Here is a 23,755-nt window from a genome sequence, read left to right as displayed (position 1 = left end):
AGCAATGCAATTCTACTATCACTAATTGCTGCATATTGTTTCATATGGAAGGTTATTAATAAACACTAATTATTTTATTATTTTTAGTTTTTATTTGCTGCTAATAATTCACTATAAAATCATATTTTAATAAGTCAATCACAGACAGAAAAAAAATTATCTGCTGTATTCCTTCCTTGCTTACTTCCTTTCTTTCTTTCCTTCTTCCTTTCATTTTTTGAGACAGAGTCTCACTATGTGGAACTGGCTGTCCTGAAACACTCTATTTAGACCAGAAGGGCCTCTAACTCAAAAAGAACCTTCTGCCTCTGCCTCTCAAGTACCAGGAATAAGGATGTGCACTATTACAACTGGTTAAAAACTATGTTTTTATTTATTTTAATATATTTGCCAAACTGCATTATTTTTCTAGCAATATCTATGAAATTATTCAATTTTATATATTTATCATAAGCAAAAATTTCTGAACAGTATTTCTTAAAAGATGTTCTTTTCCCTCTTGTTTCCAGAAAAAAAAAAGTTTGGTTCAAAGACGTTTGAAGAACATATTTCCCATGCTTTGGTATTCATAGATTATATTAGCATTTCAATCACTCTGAAAAATTTCACACTAGAAAAACATGTTAAACCTTTTTGAAATCAACATTTATTAAGTCATTTACACTGTGTCAGTATATTCAGAAAACAGTAACTGATCAAAATTTAGAAAACAAGAGATCTTGTGTTATGCAGTATTCCGCCCCCCCCCCCAAAAAAAAACTGCAAATACAGCACAATTACTAAACCTGAAACTGGAGGAACCATTGTGGATGATAAGGTAGAAAATTGTAAGAACAAGAGGAACTGTAGTAAGGGGCAATTTATCTGTTCCTGTTGCTCGGCCCCGAAATAATCACACAGAAACCATATTATTTGCAAAACTGTTTAACCAATAGCTTAAGCATATTTCTGGCTAACTCTTATATCCTAAACTAACCCATCTCAATTAATTTGTGTATGGTCATGTGGCTATGGCTTACCAAGTAAAGTTCTGTCCGGTTCTGTCTCTGACTCTGCCTTCTTTCTCCCAGCATTCAATTTAGTTTTCCCCACCTTACTCTACTCTACCCTATCACAATTTTCTTTATTAACCAATGGTATTCACAGCATACAGAGGGGAATCCCACATCACCTCCCCTCTTCAGTTTAAATAAAAAGGAAGGTTTTAACGTTAACATAGTAAAATTACATATAAAAATAGTTATCAAGCAAGAATTACAGATAACAATATTTATATCTACTTTATCTTTTTCACTACTAGAGAAAACTACAATTATAACTATCTATTTTTCAACTCCATCAAAGACTCCAGAAGGATGTAATATTAATTAAGTAAGCAGGAAGTGCATTGTAAGCAACTCTAGCTCTAGAATTGACAGAGACATCTCACTACCTGGACAGTCACTCAAATTCTTCTGCAATGTTATGGATACCCATCTACAGCCTACAGGCCCAAAGTGTCTGCAGACTTTTCCACAAAGCAGGAAATTTCAAAGACAGTTCCTGTATTGGCAATTTGTCAGTCACTTTTTCCTGTGTCATGCAGAATGTCTTGTAGACCCTTTCATGAAGGAGGAAACCTGAAGGACCATCTTACCTTTAGACAAGTTCATCAGTCATTTCTGTGGGCCCTGCATATCCAGCTCATACAGCATAACATCAAGAAGTCTAGGAAAGAGCATTTTCTTACCCAAATGGCTAAAAATGTTATAGAGGCTATTCCCATGAAATTTCATCAGCATGATTTCCTGAACAATTATTTGACCATTAGACTTGCTAACATGGAATAGGGAGATCTGTTGGTGTCTTAACACTAGACAAAGAACTAAAGGAACAGGGCAGTGCTTAGAGCATAAGAAATGTTCTTACTCAAAGAAGAACCCCAGTTGGTTATCCAATACCAAGTGGCCAGACACAGATAATACAAATTCACTGAGAAGAGTTTATTTATTTGTGAGATATATGTATTTATATATATTAATATATATGTTTGTATATTAATATTCATAAAATAAACCAAAACCTTGTAGAGATAAAGGAGGAGTACAATGGAGAAGTTAGAGAAAGAAAAGGAAAATAGAAACTATACTACAATTTCAAAAAATTAAAAAATTAACTATTCAAATGTACATGCAAACCTCTGGATAATGAAATCATAAAGAAATGGCATGATAATCTTGAATAGCATTATTGAGATTTCTTCTTATTCTGACTTCATCCTTCACATTTAATTGAGTAGTATACTTTAAAACAGTGGGAATTTTTTGCCACATTTGAATACATATAATAAAAAACTGTATTATTATATATACATATATATAAATGAGATGGAGTTCAAAGATTATAGCATATGTATTTTAATAGTGAAGTATTTTTCTTTTATATAACATATTATTATCATGAAGTAAATTAGTTTCATAATAGCTATTAACTAAAAGAAATTAAATAAAAAGTATATGATCAAATACTTGTGTAGCTTTCATTTTGGTTTTGAACAATCTCAACTTTTAGATGGAATATAAAGTTATATTGACATTTTCCATATGCCAATCAAATACCTACTTATACATACATATAACATCACATCCATGAATAAAAAACTACCTTGTCAATCAGATGTCTTGTTATACACAAATTTGACATCAGATTTAAATATAATAAGATACAAGATTGACAGTTAATTAGTCAAAGTTAAGAAAAATAATAAATTGCTCTTTGTTTTCCTTTCTGTTTCAAAGAGACAGTTTTTCATTTGCTCATGGCTAGTCCAGTATATATTATTTCACACTTAAATACAGTGTCTTCACTATAAGTCTTTCGAATGTTGTTGTTGTCCTTAATTTTATTTATATGTTTAAGTATGAGGTCTACACATAGTGATGAATATATGTTGTTACTCAAAGATCAATTACCAGTTGATACATAATCATCAATCAAGATAATTTAAAAATTAGACATAGAGTACTAAATAGATTATCCATAAAATATTAATGGCAAAAGTTTGAATTCAAGATTATAATAAAATTTTGTAAATTTTGGCACTTACCACTAAAACCACAACAGTTGTGTGTGCTGGCCTGTGGGAGTGATTTCTTATTAATAAAGAAACTGCCTAGGCCCCTTGATAGGCCCACCCTTAGGTGGGTGGAGAAAACAGAACAGGATGCTGGGAAAAAGAAGCTTAGTGAGAGAGTCGCCATGATTCTCCCACTCCAGACAGACGCAGGTTAAGATCCTCCCTGGTAAGCCAGCCCGTGGGCTACACAGAATATTAGAAATGGGTTAGAACAATATGTAAGAGCTAGCCAATAAGAAGCTGGAACAAGCCGGGCCAGGCAGTGTTTGAAAGAATACAGTTTCCGTGTAATTATTTCGGGGCATAAGCTAGCCATGCGGGCGGCCGGGTGCCGGGGACGCAGACCCGCCGCTCCTATTTCAACACTGGCCAGTACCACAGAATTTCTTGTCTTACTCTAGTCATTTTTGCCGAGGTCTAGAGAATTCCATAGTGTTGTTTGATGAATCCACACTAAAGGGGAGTTAAAGTCAGACAACTACTTAAAACCACCAGCAACAACACCTAGCAGAAGAAACGCCTGAGTGTTTGCATTTACTTAATCCACTGAGACCTGCATGCTTCTTGGTGCTTTCCGTGGTAGCATAATTTCTTTTTTAAGGCAAAGCTGAGAAAGTTGGGGAAAAATGCAAAAACTATTAGTTAATTTTGATACTGAAAAAGGATTTAAGGCCCAACACCAGGTTTTTCTGAAACCAGTTTATTACATTATATGGACCCAAGATTGTGAAATACTGGTGAATTGTGGAAGTTGTTAAAATAAATATCTATTCAGATCTTTCCTTGTAGAAGCCTCAGTCGACAATATCTAGTCTCTTATTTTAAAATGTTGGCTCTAATTAGGGATTTGGGAAAGGAATGAAGGTATTCCAAAACAAAGAAAAACATTGCGTGTGCTCCAACATAATTAGCACAAATGTCAATATAAACGGGAGAAGGAAGTTTAGGTTACCCCTACTTCCCTGTCCTCCCAACTCTCTGCTTGCCTAGACCTTTTTAGTCCCAGCATTGCCACCATCTACTCAATGCTTCCTACCATCCTCCCTCAAGATTTCTTTTCCAATTCTAGAACCTCCTTTCTCATCTGGCCTTTCATGATACATAAAGTTAAACATAAAGGTCTGAAAATTTATAGCTAGGATACACACAGGAAGGAGAACAGTCAGTGTTTGTTTCCCAGGACTTGAGTGACTTCACACAGTATATTCTCCAGTTCTAATTCCCTGCAAATGTCATGATTGCAATCTCTTTTATTGCTAAATAAAATCCTTTGCAGACATATAACATATCTTCTTTAACCTTTCATCTTTTGGTAGACAGCAAGACTTGTTCCAATGTTCTTATATTCTAAGTAGACTCACATGAAATCTTTGATGTAGGTACCTTTGGGTACCCAGGAGGGGTTGGGCTGGGTCACATGGCAGCTCTGTCTATAGATTTTTTTGGCCACAGTGACTACACAAGTTTACATCCTCAACAGTGTGGACAGGTGGGCTTCTTTACACTCACATTCCCAGTAGCATTTTTATTTTTAGTCATTTTCTCTCTCTCTCTCTCTCTCTCTCTCTCTCTCTCTCTCTCTCTCTCTCTCTTTGTGTGTGTGTGTGTGTGTGTGTGTGTGTGTGTTTCAAGACAAGGTTTCTTTGTGCAGCCTTGGCTGTCCTGAACTAGCTCTATAGACCAGGCTGGCTCAAAGAAATCTGCCTGCCTCTGCCTTCCGAGTACTGGGATTATAGGCATACACCTCCATAGCCTGCCTCATTTTTTTTTCTTGATGACAGTCATGCTGACTGAATTTGCGTTTTAGTTTGGTTTGTCTGGGGCAAAGAAAAGAAAGAGAACGAAGATCTCGGCAGCAATTACTTTGTTACCAGGGAATGGTAATGAAACTACAACTCAAAACAACTTCTGGGAGAAACTGAAAATCTATGCTGGGATCCAGAAACACACCAAAGATTGTCCCAGACTTTTGAAGTAAATAGTAAAAACCGGAATTTTCAAAGAGAAGTGGGAGCAGATGCTAAGGCTAGAAGAGAGGTAACAGAAAAATAAGGTAGAAAACATCCCATGCATATTTCAAATAAAAGGTTTAGAAACCTGAAGTAATAGGCAGAAAGAAAGCAAAAAACCAACTCAAATAAAAGGTCTTCACAATCAACTAGCATTTCTTTATACCTCTTACTAAGGCAACTTAAGCTTTAACCTAAAGATAAATAAATGATTGCCTGCTCATCAAAGAGAATCACATTCAAACATACCCTTCCCTTTCTTCTCTCTCCTTTCACATTCTGAATGCAAGCCCAGAAGGCAAGAATGGCAGAGCCAATCCCCCAATTCAGACATATTCATCTTTCCTTGGCAAGATTTTTAAACCAAAAATGAAAGGTTTCAATGGAAGTATAGAATAAAAGGCTCTATGGCATTTCATAAGCATGACACTCAGACTGTATTATGGTCATGAAAAATCTTTTCATAGAACAGTGGCATGTTTGCTCATGTGTCCCTTGTGATGTCATGCGACTGCATAACCCAAGACTATTGCTTGGAAACTCTAATCTCTTTTCCAACAGCTGTGTGTGTTCAATATTCTTACTGAAGGTAAATAAGTAAGAAGTTTCCATTTGAGTCTGGCTGAGCCTGACAGACATATTTAACAAAGATGTACAGTTACTGTAATTCACCTTTATTAATTTTACTTTCAAGTGAATTACATTTATTAGATTCTACATAAATAAATGGCACTAGGTCCAGTAAGGTTATTAGTATAGGAATATGATTTCAGGAACGAGCAGGAGAAAAGAGAGAAAGTGAAGATGAGCTGATGATTTCTTGAAAGTCACAGTCTGTTCTGACAGATGTGACCTTATCAAATTTCTGTGTCATCACTGTAATTATGCGTTCTGTGAAAGAGCTGGTCAGTTGCTGTAGAATTCTTGTTCTCTCAGTTAATTAGAAAGGTGTTTAGTGGACTTTCAGTGCCTTGCTCAGCCAGCATCAAAGCAGCTTCCTCCCGAAGCAGTTGGGAAAAAAAAATACAGAAGCCCACAACCAGACAAAATGCAGAGAGTACGAGACCTTGGAACATTCAACACTAAACAGGATGCCTCCATCAAATCTCTTGCTTATGGACTCAGAGAATCCTGTTGAAGAAGAGATGGAAAGAGTGTCAGAGCCAAAGGGGATGGAAGACACCAAGGAAACAAGGCCTTCAAAATACAGCAGGACCAGGGCATATATGACCTCCCAGAAACTACAGCAACATGAACAGGGCCTGCAAAAGTGTGCATTAAATTGGGTCCTAGAGCTGTAAGAAGTAGTGAAAACACGCCCCCCATCCCCAATTCAGAAGCTATCTCCAATGATAACCACTTGCAAGTGAAAATATAGTTTTCCACTCACATGCCTGCCCAGGGCGGCTTGACCTGGATAGGGAGGAATAAGCAAGAGCCAGTCTGGAGCCTTCCAACACCAGGAACTCAGGGGCCTTCATTGTGAGCCAATATATAGTGGGGTATGGGAAAGGAGGAGGCAGAATGGCTCATGTCCTCTGGAGAGAGGAAGCTCTGAAGAGGGGAAACAGTGGGAATGGGCTGATGTGGGAGGCCTGCAGGCCGCCCAGGGCCACAATGACCTTCCGGCTTGGTCTTCTACCCAGCTTCGTCTCAGGGTCTGTGGACCTACCACAGTTAAACTATACTGATGTCCGTGGCTCCGTTGTTACTGAAGGCTGTAAAAATCTGGCCCCCCACATGTGTCACATTGGTGCCCGAGGGCTATACCAATGCAAGAGCCATTCTGAATGGTCTGAACTGCCATCCTAGGCCTTGGAGGCATCCTAGCCAGAACTACAATCAAGGACCATGTCTGGATCTGTGACCTACGACAACCAGGGTCCATGTTGATATCTGGGGCTCCTGTTGCCATCCAATGCCAAGCAGATGTTCTTGGTCTAGGCCACTATCTGAGGCCATGTTGGAGTTTGGGGAGCATGCGACTGCTGGGATCATTCAGATATGAGAGTCCTTCACTGCCTCCTGGGGCCACGGTGACAATTTGACCAAAGCTGCTGCTGATGCCGCTTCTGTGGTGCTGACACAGCTGTAGTCTGTAGCCCAGGTTGCGGCAGGTGTGGAGATTCTGTGAAGGTACGGTACTGAGGGTATATCACAGACCTTGAACCTGACCAATAACACACTGCACAATGAACCTCTGCTAATGAAGCTATGTGGACAAAAGGATGAACAGCATAATACACAGCAGCTCCTGATGTCACTAAGATGAATGAAGACCCGATGGAGAGGTGGAAAATACAGGGGAGTGAAGCTTGTTGGGGTTTTCTAGCCCACTGGTACCCCACAACCGGCAAGCCCCAAAGAAAATCACACAGAGATCTCTACAAGTTATAAAGCTGATTGGCCCATTAGGTCAGGCTACTTATTAGCTCTTGTAGCTTATACTAACCCATTATTCTTATCTATTTTAGCCATATGGCTCGCTACCTTTTTCAGCTGGGTAGGTCATATGTTGCTGGGAGGAATCAACTTCCTCCTTCCCAGAATTCTTCTGTTCTCATTGTATCATTTCTACTTCCTGTCTGGGTTTCCTGCCTATACTTCCTGCCTGGCCAATCAACATTTATTTAAAACATGATTGACAGAATACAATTACCCCAGACCATTGTTTGTTTGTTTTTGCTTGTTTGCTTTGTTTGCTTGGTTGATTGGTTGATTTGTTTTTGGTTTTTGGTTTTTGTTTGCTTTTAATTAATATCCTTATTTGTATTTTTAATTTTTTAGTTTTATTTTTATTATTTCTTTTTAAGTTTTCCTTTGAAGGGGACACAAGAAGGGTAAAGGGCAAATGCAGAGGGACTGGGAAATGAGTGGGTTTGGGGTGCATAATATGAAATTCCCAAAGAAACAATAAAAAAATTGCATTTAAAAAATTAAACGTTGACTTTTGAAACACAAATGCTTAATTACCATGTAGTCTACTTGATTATAAATTAGTAAAAGACATGTCATCACAGAAGAGAACTCTAGCTTCAAGAAACTGTTTATCTACGGGAGAAACATACATTCTCAGTTACTTGTATTTTTGTATCACACTTATTTATATAAAAAAAGATAACAGTCTTGTTTTTCCAAAATCACTGTGCTCTATGCTAAACACTTTCATGGAATCAACTTTTGTTTCTATATGTGAAAATAAATTCAAACAAATATATGAATTTATTCCAAACTAACATTGTTAAATTGAATTTTATTAGAGAAAATATTCAGAATCCTACCTACTATTTCTTAGCAATTTCACCTGGAAGAGACTTCAAGATATCAATCAGCACTGGTCTAATAATCACTTTGATTTGCTGAAAAGTAGAAGCCCTGATAAAGTCTGTAATGGTAATAGAATTCTCTTTTAGTTAAAAAAAATTCTTTTATGTGCATCTGTCTAGGGGAGATATTATGACATAAGCATCAAGTGGTCTTGCCATGGATTATGTCAACAGCATTACAGAACACTTACTAACTCCAAGGTATGTTTCTAGGAAATGGAAAGACAACTGTGTGAAAGACTCAAACCAAATCCCTGTTTTTGTTTGAGGATGACAGTGTTAAGACAGTAGTGTTTAACAAAATGAGTTTCAGATTGGATATGGTAGAAGAGGCCTTTAGGGAATCCATTTGAATGAGAGTGGTCTCTGGTACTCCATCTTTGAGAGGAAGATTTTTGTATAAAGACTTCACAGTAATGAGGGAGTGACAAAAACCATCAAGGCTAAATTCCTATGAGAGGAACATGCTTGGCATATTCACAGAATAGAAATGTTAAAGAATGAGATAAGAGGAAGAGAAGAAGAATTGGGGGAGGGGGTGAAGAAGGGTCGGATTCTACAGGCCATTGCAATCTAAGTGAATTAGGTGGCATTGTAGACCCAGGCTTAGAAAAGAAGTGACATCATCTGTCTTGAATTTATCACTTTGCTACACCTCAGAGAGCTGTGTGATAGACAAAAAGGTAGTAACAGGTAATTTACTCTTGATATAAAGTAGATAAAAGGTGATAGGGCTTTAAAAAGGATAGAGTCAATGGAGAGGTATAAAGGTGGGCTTGTAACATATTTTGATGAAATATACAGAGCAGGTTGATGGAAGGCAATAGGAAAAAGAGAAGTTTATGAATGAAAGGGAAGCTTTCACCTTTAAACCTTGGGCATATATAATTATACTTCATCTCTCTAAAAGAATTCTCACCTAATATTTTCAGGGCAAAATAAGATCAATCTGTACTAAAAGATATTTTAGGATGGCTGTTTATTTTAAAAAAATGGTTTAAGCTCAACTATTTCATAACTGAGAATTTGAGGATCTACCAGTTTTAGACTTTATATGTCTTTTGCATAATCCACAAAGAACAGTAACATCTACAAATATGTGATTTTCTTATAAAAAAAGTCCTTTTGCTGTTTCTAAGTAAATTTGTAGAGGTAGATATCATGAGAATAGGTGCATTCACAAAAAGACGAACAAAAGTGCTCAGCTTCCCTATACACAATCAGGAATGTACAAGGGCAGCAAGAAGAGGATGGTAGACTATAAACAAATACAAGGTCTTGTAGATGCGATCATTGTTAAAGATATTTCCAATGAAAGAAGCAAAATAGCACAGTGTCCATATAGGAAATCATCAAGGGTGAAATCCAGCATTTTCATCAATGTTCTGGAGAAGAGTCAATCATATAGGCAGCCGATTTCAAAGCAATCGTGGGCTAGATAACTGAAATCAACTGGACAATCTTTGGCAAGTTGTGATGCTCTAAACACACAGTGTGCTGACGTGGTGGACTTTGGCTACTCAAGACAAACTAGAGAACTATTGTCCAATGAAATATGACAATATTAAGATAAAGTGACACAAGAAGGAAATATGATTAAACAAAAGAATATCACATTACTCATTAAGAAATACCATCTAAGTTGACTATGTGTAGTGCTACAGGCTTACAGTTCTAGTTACTTGTAAAGCTAAGCAGCAGGATTAAAAGGGTGAGGCCTGCCTGAGCAATATAGACAGTTAACAGAGGTGGGGGAAACAAGATGTAAGGAACAAAGCAAGGGTCTATTTAATGGCATCATATTGCCTAATGACTATAAAAATGTATTACCATAAAATATATTGGGGATTAAATTTTCTCAAACATATGTATTAAAATGGTCAACAGCTATATAAAAATAAAATAATAAAAAATGGTCAATAGAGATCAAATTAAAGCTTGTGTACACGAATCAGTCAATTTTCTGTTGTGATAGAATAGCCTAAAAAAATTAGCTTAAGGGGTAAGAGGGTTAATCTCATCTAACAATTCTTTTTCTTTATTTTTCTTATTTATTTATTTATTTAAGATTTCTGTCTCTTCCCCACCGCCGCCTCCCCTTTCCCTCCCCCTCCCCCGATCAAGTCCCCCTCCCTCGTCAGCCCAAAGAGCAATCAGGGTTCCCTGCCCTGTGGGAAGTCCAAGGACCACCCACCTCCATCCAGGTCTAGTAAGGTGAGCATCCACTAAACTGCCTAGGCTCCCACGAAACCAATAGGTACAGTAGGATCAAAAACCCATTGCCATTGTTCTTGAGGTCTCAGTAGTCCTCATTGTCCACTATGTTCAGCGAGACCGGTTTTAACCCGGGCTTTTTCAGACCCAGGCCAGCTGGCCTTGGTGAGTTCCCGATAGAACATCCCCCTTGTCTCAGTGTATGGGTGCACCCCTCGCGGTCCTGAGTTCCTTGCTTGTGCTCTCTCTCCTTCTGCTCCTGATTTGGACCTTGAGATTTCAGTCCGGTGCTCCAATGTGGGTCTCTGTCTCTGTCTCCTTTCATCGCCTGATGAAGGTTAATATTCAGGAGGATGCCTATATGATTTTCTTTGGGTTCTCCTTCTTATTTAGCTTCTCTAAGAACCCGAATTATAGGCTCAATGTCCTTTATTTATGGCTAGAAACCAAATATGAGTGAGTACATCCCATGTTCCTCTTTTTGGGTCTGGCTTACCTCACTCAGGATGGTGTTTTCTATTTCCATCCATTTGCCTGCAAACTTCAAGAAGTCCTTGTTTTTTACTGCTGAGTAGTACTCTAATATGTATATATTCCATACTTTCTTCATCCATTCTTCAATTGAAGGGCATCTAGGTTGTTTCCAGGTTCTGGCTATTACAAACAATGCTGCTATAAACATAGTAGAGCATATACTTTTGTTGTGTGATAAGGCCTCTCTTGGGTATATTCCCAAGAGTGGTATTGCTGGGTCCATGGGTAGGTTGATCCCAAATTTCCTGAGAAACCTCCACACTGCTTTCCAGAGTGGTTGCACAAGTTTGCATTCCCACCAGCAATGGATGAGTGTACCCCTTTCTCCACAACCTCTCCAGCAAAGGCTATCATTGGTGTTTTTGATTTTCGCCATTCTGACAGGTGTAAGATGGTATCTTAAAGTTGTCTTGATTTGCATTTCCCTGATCGCTAAGGAAGTTGAGCATGACCTTAGGTGTCTTTTGGCCATTTGAACTTCTTCTGTTGAGAGATCTCTGTTCAACTCAGTGCCCCATTTTATAATTGGGTTGATTAGCCTTTTACGGTCTAGTTTCTTGAGTTCTTTATATATTTTGGAGATCAGACCTTTGTCAGTTGTGGGGTTGGTGAAGATCTTCTCCCAGTCAGTGGGTTGCCTTTCTGTCTTAGCAACAGTGTCCTTTGCTTTACAGAAGCTTCTCAGTCTCAGGAGGTCCCATTTATTCAATGAGGCCCTTACTGTCTGTGCTGCTGGGGTTATACGTAGGAAGTGGTCTCCTGTGCCCACGTGTTGTAGAGTACTTCCCACTTTCTCTTCAATCAGGTTCAGTGTGTTTGGACTGATATTGAGGTCTTTCACCCACTTGGACTTGAGTTTTGTGCATGGTGATAGATATGGGTCTATTTTCATTCTTCTACAGATTGACATCCAGTTTTGCCAGCACAATTTGTTGAAGATGCTCTCTTTTTTCCATTGTATACTTTTAGCTCCTTTATCGAAAATCAGGTGTTCATATGTTTGTGGGTTAAAGTCAGGGTCTTCTATTCGATTCCATTGGTCGACTTCTCTGTTTTTATGCCAATACCAAGCTGTTTTCAATACTGTAGCTCTGTAATAGAGTTTGAAGTCAGGGATGGTAATGCCTCCAGACGTTCCTTTATTGTATAAGATTGTTTTGGCTATCCTGGGTTTTTTGTTTTTCCATATAAAGTTGATTATTGTCTTCTCCAGATCTGTGAAGAATTTTGATGGGATTTTGATGGGGATTGCATTGAATCTATAGATTGCTTTTGGTAGAATTGCCATTTTTACTATGTTGATCCTCCCAATCCAAGAGCAAGGGAGATCCTTCCATTTTCTGGTGTCCTCTTCTATTTCTTTCTTCAAAGACTTGAAGTTCTTGTCAAATAGATCTTTCACTTCCTTGGTCAGGGTTACCCCAAGATATTTTATGCTCTTTGTGGCTATCGTGAAAGGTGATGCTTCTGTGATTTCCCTCTCTGTTTCCTTATCCTTAGTGTATAGGAAGGCAACTGATTTTTTGGAGTTGATCTTGTATCCAGCCACGCTACTAAAGGTGTTTATCAGCTGTAGGAGTTCTTTGGTAGAATTTTTGGGGTCGCTTATGTATACTATCATGTCATCTGCAAATAACGAAAGCTTAACTTCTTCCTTTCCAATACGAATCCCCTTGATCCCCTTATGTTGTCTTATTGCTATTGCTAGAACTTCAAGCACTATATTGAAGAGGTATGGAGAGAGTGGACATCCTTGTCTTGTTCCTGATTTTAGTGGGATGGCTTTGAGTTTTTCTCCATTTAATTTAATGTTAGCTGTCGGTTTGCTGTAGATAGCTTTTATTATATTTAGGTATGACCCCTGTATCCCTAGTCTCTCCAAGACCTTTATCATAACGGGGTGTTGAATTTTGTCGAATGCTTTTTCAGCATCTAATGAAATGATCATATGTTTTTTTCTTTCAGTTTATTTATATGGCGGATTACATTGATAGATTTGCGTATGTTGAACCAGCCCTGCATCTCTGGGATGAAGCCTACTTGATCATAATGGATAATTTTTCTGATGTGTTCTTGAATTCGGTTTGCCAGTATTTTATTGAGAATTTTTGCGTCCATATTCATGAGTGAGATAGGCCTGTAATTCTTACAGTCCATCATGGGTGGGAAGCCCAACAGCAGACTTGAACCTGGCTGAACAGTCAGGAAGCAAAGGGGTCAAATTTCATACCCACACTGGAAAGAGAGAGAAAGACCAAGAAGTGTGGCTGAGCTATAAAAACTCAAACATGCCCCCAGTCTTTTGCTAGCAAGGCTTTACTTACTACACTTACTACAACCTTGCTAACACCATTAGCTGGGGACGAGGTGCTCAGACACATGAGACTATGAAACCACAAAAGCAGTCAAGCCTCAGAAAGTCTGACTTAGTGCTAGGCTTGCAGTAGCACCTAGGAGTATCCTTTATTGGGCAAGTATCTCAGAGACATTGCAGGAAATGGAAAATTCAATAAGGAGTAAATAAATTGCAAAGTCAGTTTCTATGTTCTCTGGTTTAAGCATTTGCATCTTTGTTGTAGAAGACTTTCTTTGCTCCTTTATATGTATGTGCCCTGCCACATTCATTCAAACCCAACTTAATTTTTCATATGTCCGCCCCTGAAATCATTTTCTCTGTTGAATACGTCCTGGACAGCCTGAGTCTATTCACCTACTCCAATAAATAAATCAATGACAGGCCAAAGAGACATGTACATCCAAGGCCAATCTGGTAAGTCCATGAATTTATTAGGATTATTTATATAGCACAGGTAAGGTGTAAATTATAGAATAATTTGTGACTCATCCAAGCAAGTACTTCTCTTCCAAAACCCCCAACTGTTTTGATAAAGATGGGAAAAGCTACATCACTGTTGTTGCAGAGACAATTTAATGAGATATTTAAAATGCATAGCTTTCATTACATAAATGAGATCACATTGTGCGTATTTTGCTATTGCATGCGTTAAATGAGTTGATCTGAGAAAATACCAAGCTTAGGACAAGACATATGGTTACTATAGTGTCCCTTGCAAGTAAGTACAATGAGGCATTTGATCGGAAGTTATTTCTGTTGACTAAAGCACCTGTCACATTTCGGGAGCTTGGTGGATATTTCTTTCAGCATGGTTTCAATTTAAGAGCCCCCAATTTAGTTTTTTTAAGAGCAACATTTTTCCTTCCCACTTATGTGGCAAATGGTTATTGATTTTGTTGTTTCCACACATTTTCCTTTCAAAAATAATAAATTAATCCAGGATCTCATATTCTGAAGTCTAGCCATAAAGCCAATTTTCCTTTAAAAAAATTGTTTGGAAAGAAACTTAATGATAACATCAAGAAATAAAAACTGATGACACCCATAGCAATATGGCTTTCAGCACAGTTTTTGGCCAAAATTAAATAAATAAATTGAAAACAGGAAATTAAATGTCACTGTATCTTCTCAGGACATATTTTTTAAAAAGAAGGATGGATTTTTTTAGAGAAGGTTAAAAAAATGAGCCAAAATGTTAAACAAAATGCAGTGTGGTTTCTATTTCTTGGTATACAGTCACATGCAGTTTTGAACAAAATAAACTACATACTACACGATGGGTATTATTTTATGTCATACTTTTTCCTAAACCAATTTTGGCTAAGATTCTTTATTACACAGTTGAGTTTATTCAAGACCAAACTGATCAAACTGCAGCAGGTTCCTGTTGGGTGAGTCAGTGATGGTAACATACTCACTTGGGCAGCCCATCCCATGTTTAAAGGGTTACCTCTGATAACACCCACTGCCGTGGGAGTCAAGGATGACTTCCTTCTAGTATGTGCAGGAATTTTGAATTTATCTGAAGGCGTAATAGACAACCCAATTGATTACAAAGTGTACAAAATACCTCTGGTACACCATAGAAGAATCACCAGAATTGTTTAAAAATGGCATTTCCTTGACATATGCCAATCTCTCATGGAATATGGAAATTTGCATTTTATTAAGTAGATTACTTAAAGCTTATGACTTGAAATTTTCAAAATTGTTCATTGGATTTTAGAGTAGAATTATATTGCTAGAACTATCAGGATACATTGAAAAATGTTGAAATATTAAGGCAAAATGCCCTAAGTTTTAATGCAGAAATAATAGAAATATGATTTTTGTGAGAAGTCTCCCTTTGCAAGTGAATGACTTCATTTACATGCTTTTGTGTATAGATATAAAAGGGCGTTAATATACATTTTGAAGCAACATGTCACAACTCCTCATGTCTAGCTAGCTCTGCCAGCAATAACAAGCATAGCCTTCCTTTAAGAAATTAAATGTTAGATTTTTCACACTTAGTCTTGCTTTCCATAACACACATCTTCCTTGTACAGGGCAAATGATCGAGTGTTCACTGGTTTGTGTTTTCTTCCATGATGAGAAATTGCAGTTTTTGCCTTTCTCACCATGGAATGTGTTAAATCAAGTCCAATTTTTTGAAGAAACAGTATATAGAAAAAAGTTGAATTGAGTATATAAGCAAGGAAGGGATCCCAAATAGAATCAGAACAGAAATTAAACTTTGATTCAGCTGTATTGCTTTCACTAGAGGAAAAAAAAAAAAAACACTATTCTGAAAATGGTAGGAATCAAATGACTCCAACTTAAAAGGAAATCACTAAGTCTTCACTTCATAGGAAGTGGTTACTGGCAGCTTGAGAGAGGGTAGGTGGATGACAGTGAATTCTGGTATGAATGGAGAGGACACCAAACATTATATCAAACGATGCAAGCTGTATCCAGCATACAAAGCATAGTCTTTGTGCATGAGAAATCAGCAATTTTGGAAGAAAGTTGACATCATGAAAAGAGCAAAATGGTATAAAGGAGGCATGTAAAAAATATTAAAATTAACTTTGAGCAGAAATGATCAGGGAAGTCTTAAAATATAGTTATATCTTATATTTCTTGACAAAGATTAGAGAAAATAAAGAGAACCCCAAGTACTGAGTTTTGACCACCCATCCTGTTGCCCCTAACATGGTTTGTTATGCTGTGATCTCCTCAGTAGGAGACAGGGCAGAGCCATGAGAAAACTGCCACACTTTGCAATGCACGCCAACTACTAAAATCTCCATACCAGGTAAATGTACTCTACGCTGTTCAATCCTGGGTCCTTGTAGCAACAGGAAATAAGCAATGTGGTTTTTATAGGTATTCCACAGCCCATGGGCTTAGCAAAATAATTATTATAGAAACTTAAACCTAGGATTCTGAGTATGTCTTTTGCTTCAAGCAGATCCTTCTCCTGAAGGCCCTCCAGGTTTTTTTTGGAAGACACTAGACTAGTTACTAGATCATGCACATCTCTCTCCTGTTGGTTATTGTACACATGCATACTTGTATACATGCTAAATAGTTTAGTTCCTTAAATTTAAAAAAATGAAACTAAAAAGGCCTTTGTCATCAGACACTATTTGAACAACTCAGTTTACATTGTTTTACCTGTAATATTTAGTCAAACTCCAGTTGGCTTCTTAGGGATCATCAACCATTACTGTAATTAGAATGCAATGATACGTAAGTCTCCTCTGTCTCTTGTCATCAATTCTATAGTGGTTTTCTGGTCTGTAGCCTATCTCTTTAATTCTTTGATTTTTCTTAATCAATTATTGGTACTTAATACTACATAACAGTTAATATTAAAATTTTGGATGTTAAAAGTGTACTTTGTGAAGTGGTAAAAAATTAACATATGCTGCTTTTAAACTTTAGTATAGTTCTTTGAAAAGGCATGCTCAGACAATGAGAAAGAAAAGCAAATAAACAAATCCAGGACCAGAACCGCAATTTCTATCACTGTGACTCTAACGTTTTGACTTTCCTTGCCCTTGGTATTGGGAATAATGCTATAATGAACATAGGAATAAAGCTACAATGAGCATAGGAACAATGCTATAATGCTATGATGAACATGCGTATAAGGCTATAATGAACATAGGAAAGCTAGGATTCTTTTTAAATGTGTGAGATCTCAATTACATTGGGCAGTATACATTCTTGGGAATACTAGATCATATGATAGTTTAATTCGGAATGTTATAAGAACTTTCATAGTGATTCTCATACCAGATGCACAAATTCCCATCAAGAGTATACAAATATTCATGTACTTCACAATTGGTTAGGAAACTAGTATTGTCTTTTAACCTTTGATAACAGTGTAGCAGATAATAAATAATGTTCTACCCTGTCTCGAAAAACAAAAAAAAATATAAAAGGAAAAAAGAAAGAAATGATGTCCCATTGTGGATTTGATTTACATGCCTCTGAAGATTACAAAAGCAGTAGGCCAACCAGCTTATATGGGGGAAGTCTCACAAAAGCCCGCCTCTAGATAAAAAGCTACAGGCAATTAATGGCAAATGTTAGAACGAGAATCAGTCTCCCCCAATGATAAGTCCACAATAGAATATCCAGTACTAAGTAGTCAGCTTTATATGCATATATATATGAACAACAGTAAAAGGACTCAGCAGCAGGTTATATTTACACACACACACGAAACTATTAAAGAATACAGTATCATGAATTTGAGAGGATGTGGGGGACATGAGAAGAGTTGAAAGGGAATATGGAAGGATGTCAATAATGTAATTACAGCATCATGTATGAACTTATAAAAAACCTTTAAAAATGAAAAGGATGAGCATATAAATAAAAATAAATACAAATAATAAAAAAGAAAATAGATTCATAGAAGCAGAGTGGAGAATACTAGAGGCCAAGGAAAGGGCAATTTTATACCAATCTCATCTGAACTGAAATATCTATTGGGGAAAAAAAGAGGTTTGAAAAATTTGGGAAATGAACAAAATATACATAGACCAGGAGACTCCTGAAATCTTGGAGGTTTACAAGAGCCCTTCTCAACTTTATATAAGTAGTAACAAATAGCTGGGAAGAAGAGATCATCAAATTTTGGCAGAGCTGCCTTCAGATTGCAAGACCACCAATGTTCATCTTCCCATACTCATGCTGAGATTGAATTTTCAGTGAAGCAGCTGCCTTTGAGTCATTCCTGCTCCTGTGAGTAACTCTTCCCCCATACTCCTATGAGCAAGCCTCCCCCATACTCCTGTGAACAACCCTCCCCCATACTCCTGTGAGTAACCATTTCCCATAATCCTTGAGTAACCCTTCTCCCAGACTCCTGTGAGTAACCCTTCCCCTATACTCCTGTGAGCATCACCTGCAGTCTCACTGGTTCACATTAGACTTTAGTAGAATTGTTTCTTTGGCCCTCTAGCACAGTATCAAGCATTTCTTCACATCTCTCCAAAGAAAGTGATCTCACAGAGCAAAGGAGGAAACTTGGTGGTGTCGCTTTGGAAAGTTTGAAATTTTGATATTACAAGACAAGCACTGCAGTAAATCCTGAATAGCTGAAGTATAATCTCAAACCCAGAGTTAAGACTAATTTGCATACTTATTTTTTTCTTTGATAGTAGATATAAAAGGGAGTCATGATGATTTGATTCCTTTTTCTGCAATTTTAAGTAAATTCTTTATTTTTCAGGACTGTTTAGTTCTATTATGTCTTCCCTTATTTTCCTACAAAACAAAGATAGAGCATGCACTATAGCATGTGGAGATTGGAGTACAACATATGGAAGTCATCTCTCTCCTTGTTTATGTGGCTACTGAGGAGTAAACCCAGAGTCAAGTTAGCAGCAGCAATCTATCTTGTTGTCTACACATTCATTTTCAATGTTCTCGTCGTATATACTAGAAATATCAAAAAACACGAAAAACGGTAGACCTAAAAAAAATGACATTTTTATAAATTTCAGAACAAAAAGGATCGAATGGCTCCTGCCTCTCAATCATAACAAATCCCAGCGTTCCCAGGTGTAAAGATTCCCCTCTACTACCCCTGCCCCCAACCTGTCTCTTTATTTCTTTATCTTTTCATTTTTGAGAGTATAGAATGAATTCAATATTAGCAAAACAACATTTTGACAGCATTTGTGAAAATTTAAATAAATTCTGAAAACAATCACATACAATCTCTTTTATCCTCTCAATCCCTATTAAAGTAAGGACAAAGCAAGATGATTCAGGTTAGCTGCAATAAACCTTAAACAATTATCTCTGTAGTAAATTTTTAAAGTGTACAGAGAGAACAGTGGCAGTCAATGAATATGTCTTATCAACGCATTAAAAAGTCATTTAAAGTGAACTGTGATCATCAGCCACCATTGCCTCAGAACTGCAAATAGCAAGATCAAAACTGAGGGCAGGAAATGCCATTACATTGGAGGGCTGGCACTGGTTTTGTTTATTTGCCTTGAATCGGGGCTGCCCCCAAAAGCATTTAATTTGTGTAAATATACACATTAGCTTCAGGAAGGATTAATTACTGTATAATCAATAGCCTTTCAGATGCCTTAGTCCAATATTCCAGAATCCACACATAAAGCATAAGTTGGGAAGAACCCAGATGTGAAATCCTAGAGGAAGGAAAATCATTGAGGAGACAGACAACTTTGCTAAACAATGAAAGAACCCTTATTAGACAGCAAAATGACAAAACAAGAAATCTAAACATCAGAAAATAAACCCAGGATGTTTAAAAGTACTGTAAACTCCTTTTGTTTTTTTCTATTAAACTTGTTCTTTGGCGATTAATACATGTGTGCAATTCATTTTGACTACAGTCTTCACCAACACTCTTTTTTATGTTTTTTGATTTTTTTTCACAGTCTAATTCCTGTCAACCTTAACCTCACTCCTCCCTACCAGTCTTCTTTCTGAATTAATGAGTTTTAGCCTGGTTTTGTGACCACTTAGTTTAACCAAGATCATCTGTGTAACCTTTGGATTGAAACTATCCCTTGAGGGCCGGGCGGTGGTGACGCACGCCTTTAATCCCAGCACTTGGGAGGCAGAGGCAGGTGGATCTCTGTGAGTTTGAGACCAGCCTGGTCTACAAGAGCTAGTTCCAGGACAGGCTCCAAAACCACAGAGAAACCCACTCTCGAAAAACAAAACAAAACAAAACAAAACAAAAACTATCCCTTGAAACTTGATGGATTTAATGATAGGTAATATCTAATTGTGTAACTAAAGGAATGTCCGTGGTTCCTTTCTCCAAATCTATAAGTAACAAAAAGTTTATTTTTGAGAGGTTTAGGACCCCTGAGTCACTCCTCCAGCTTTGCATAACCATAGAGGTACACAGTCTTGGGCAAATCTAGTATATTTGAGTTTTTTACTGCAGTGTTATGGCTTGGTCAGAAGATGGTGTTTCACAGCCCTTCTGTCTTTCAATTCATATTATTTCTGTCTCCTCTTCTGTGCTTTAAAAAACAGGATAGAAATGTCTTTTCGTTTGTCACTTGTACTCAGCCCCTTGTGTATCTGTGTCTCCACATATGACATCACTCACAGGAAAAAAAATGGGCTTCCTTGAATAAGGCTAAAAGTAGCATTTGATAAGAAACGATATTTAGTAAACTTAAATATTCAAAGAGAACCTGGATTCTGTATCAGTTTAGTTAAAGAATGATATGCAGTTCCCCCTGGGATCTATAATTTCTGCCTGGCATGATCTTTTTCTTCTTTTATCTTAATTATATCATAACTACATCATTTCTTTCTCTCTTTCTTCCCTGAAAACCCTCCCAAATAACCCCTTTGCTCTCTTTCAAACTCATAACCCATGTTTTCATTAATTCTTGTTACATACATGCACATATATGTATAGGCTTTTTAAAAACCAAGGTTTGTAGTACATGTCAGATTTTTTCTTACGGAGTAGGCTTCAAATTCAATCAAAGAGTGATTGATTGGCCCCCATTACAGCAGCGTCATGACTGTACAAGTGGCTGCAGCTTGCTTGGCAGGTTGGTCTTACTATTCCAGGGTTCAAAGCTGGGAAGGAGAATTGATGCCTTTCTCCCCTACTACTCTGCATAACAGCTTTGGGACCATAAAAATTAACCACCATGGAGGACGCTTCCAACTCGCCTCCAACTTGATTTTCGTATATCGTGAAACCAAAGTGTGTGGCAACTTCACTAATAGCATCTCATCATCCAGTCATGACTGACAACCGAGAAGAATTGTTTAGAGGATATCTAGAACCTCTCTGACCAACAACTCATAAGGAGAAATCACACTCTGGCACTGAAGTTCTGTTAAATAACTCGTGCTTCTAGCAGTAAGTATTTCAATCAGGCAGGGATTATGGCTTCAAACTCTTAATTTGGATACAAGTCAGTGGGTTTCCCTTTGACTTTCTCTTGCTCTTTCTCTCTGCTAACTCACCCTCCTTTTCCCCAAGTGACATTCCTACTTTAACTGCTCCACTCTCAATATTCTTATTCTCTGCTTTCAAAATTATATTTATTTTTCTTTTAATACATGGTATTACAATGTAGCTCAGGCTGGTCTAGAACTTACTACTTGTCTTTGGTTTTGGACTGTTCATCCTTCTGCCTCAACCTCCAAAAGCTAAAATTATAGAGTAGTACACCATCCTTAGCTACAAATAAAACTCAATACACATACTTTTTATACAAAAAATTCACATTTCTTCAAAGAGGGAGAATAGTTTTATGGTTTAGGTATGGAATGTCTCTAAATAAAAGGCTCATGTGTGTAAAAGGTTTGATTTCTATTTGGTAGGTAATTTGTTATGAGGACACTAAGTTCATAGAATTGAGAGGTGATTCTTTTAAACATGAGGTTTCTACATTCTTCAGTGGAATAATAAAAAGGGTTCTTAAGCAATATAATTTAGATGAAGAAAGTGAGTTATTGGGAAAGAATCCCTATCCATCTCTCCTTTCTACCTCTGCTGTAATACAATAAGCATAGTCATTCCATATTATGCCTCCTGCTGTCATGCCAACCTCACTACAAGTTTGACATCCGTAAACTGGAATTTCTGAAGCCATAATCCAAAATAAACTTCCACTTCTTATAACATTTTTAAAAAAATTCAGCTCTTTTATCATAGCAATGGAATGCTAAAATATCAAGTATACGGCAAAGATAGGATCCGAACACCTAACACCTGTCTGATGTGGACTTCTGTGAATTTTTTGCTCACATCGCTTTGTGTCATTTCCTTCTCATCCTCTATTGTATTATCCACCCCTCACAGGTGGTTCTGTTCTGTAAATTTGCTGGTTGGAGTCTTCACTTTATCCAAGATACTGTTATGAGTGTCACATACAATGAGTTTATCATCCAAGCTTGTGTTATTGCTGATCATGTTACTGCTCCTAGCTACCTCATGTCTTCCTATGGATTTTCTCCTGTGCTACTACAAATACACTGGAGAGATGGCTCAGAGGTTAAGAGCATTGCCTCCTCTTCCAAAGGTCCTGAGTTCAATTCCCAGCAACCACATGGTGGCTTACAACCGTCTGTAATGGGGTCTGGTGCCCTCTTCTGACCTGCAGGCATATACACAGACAGAATATTGTATACATAATAAATAAATAAACAAATAAATAAATAAATAAATAAATATTTTTAAAAAATGATGAAAACACTAACCATATACTTCAAGTAGGACGTTATAGGTTAGACTAGACCTGAGATGCACAAAGGGTAAGCTTTTCAAAAAAGTCAAAGGTGTGGGAGGATTGCCACTGAACGTGAATACACTCTGTTTGGTGATGCATTTTTGTATTCTCTGGGTAGACACCAGTCTTGCCCTAGCTGCTGGGCAAGAAAATGGAGCATCAGACAAGGTTAGTTGTTGTAATAGTCGTGGCGGGGTTGCGTCCCCGGCACCTGGCTGCCCACACGGCTAGCTTTACCCCGAAATAATTACACGGAAACTGTATTCTTTTAAATACTGCTTGGCCCATTATATCTAGCCTTTTCTCAGCTAACTCTCACACCTGGACTAGCCCATTTCTAATAATCTGTGTAGCCCACGAGGAGGCTTACCAGAGAAGATCTTAACCTGCATCTGTCTGGAGTGGGAGAATCTCTGACTCAGCTTCTTTCTCCCAGCATTCTGTTCTTTCTACTCCGCCTACCTAATTTTCTGTCCTATGAGGGCCAAGGCAGTTTCTTTATTAGTTAACCAATGAAAGCAACAGATAAGATACAAGACCCACCTCCATCAATTAGTGAAGCTACCTGAGGGAATATGATGGAGACTTGGTTTCTCAACAAATGTCCTAAGTAGTACAAACTGACTCTCAACCAGCTGCTTCTGTTGCCCAGTTGCATTTTCTTTTTTGATTCCATATATCACCTCTATATAAAAAATTTCAATTCTATATAACTGTACTAGAATGAAAAAAATTCTTATGTTGAGAGAAAAGTTAAAGCCAGCATCCTCAATGCCTCGCCATTCTTTTCTTCAGCCTGTAAAAGAATTAAGGACTTTTCTCCCTTTACCCATTGATCGCAGAGCTCACTGCTTTACCCAGAGCTTGTGTGGCATTTGGCTTTGCCCATTTTATGCAAAGTAAAGGATAGCAAATGCTGCTTGCTATTCATTGGAAAGTTTCCAGGT

This window comes from Alexandromys fortis, unplaced genomic scaffold (assembly GCF_014885135.2).
Source record: "Alexandromys fortis isolate MF-2015 unplaced genomic scaffold, M_Fortis_MF-2015_v1.1 scaffold_13, whole genome shotgun sequence".
Lineage (NCBI taxonomy): Eukaryota > Metazoa > Chordata > Mammalia > Rodentia > Cricetidae > Alexandromys > Alexandromys fortis.
Note: the sequence above shows the minus strand (reverse complement) of the source record.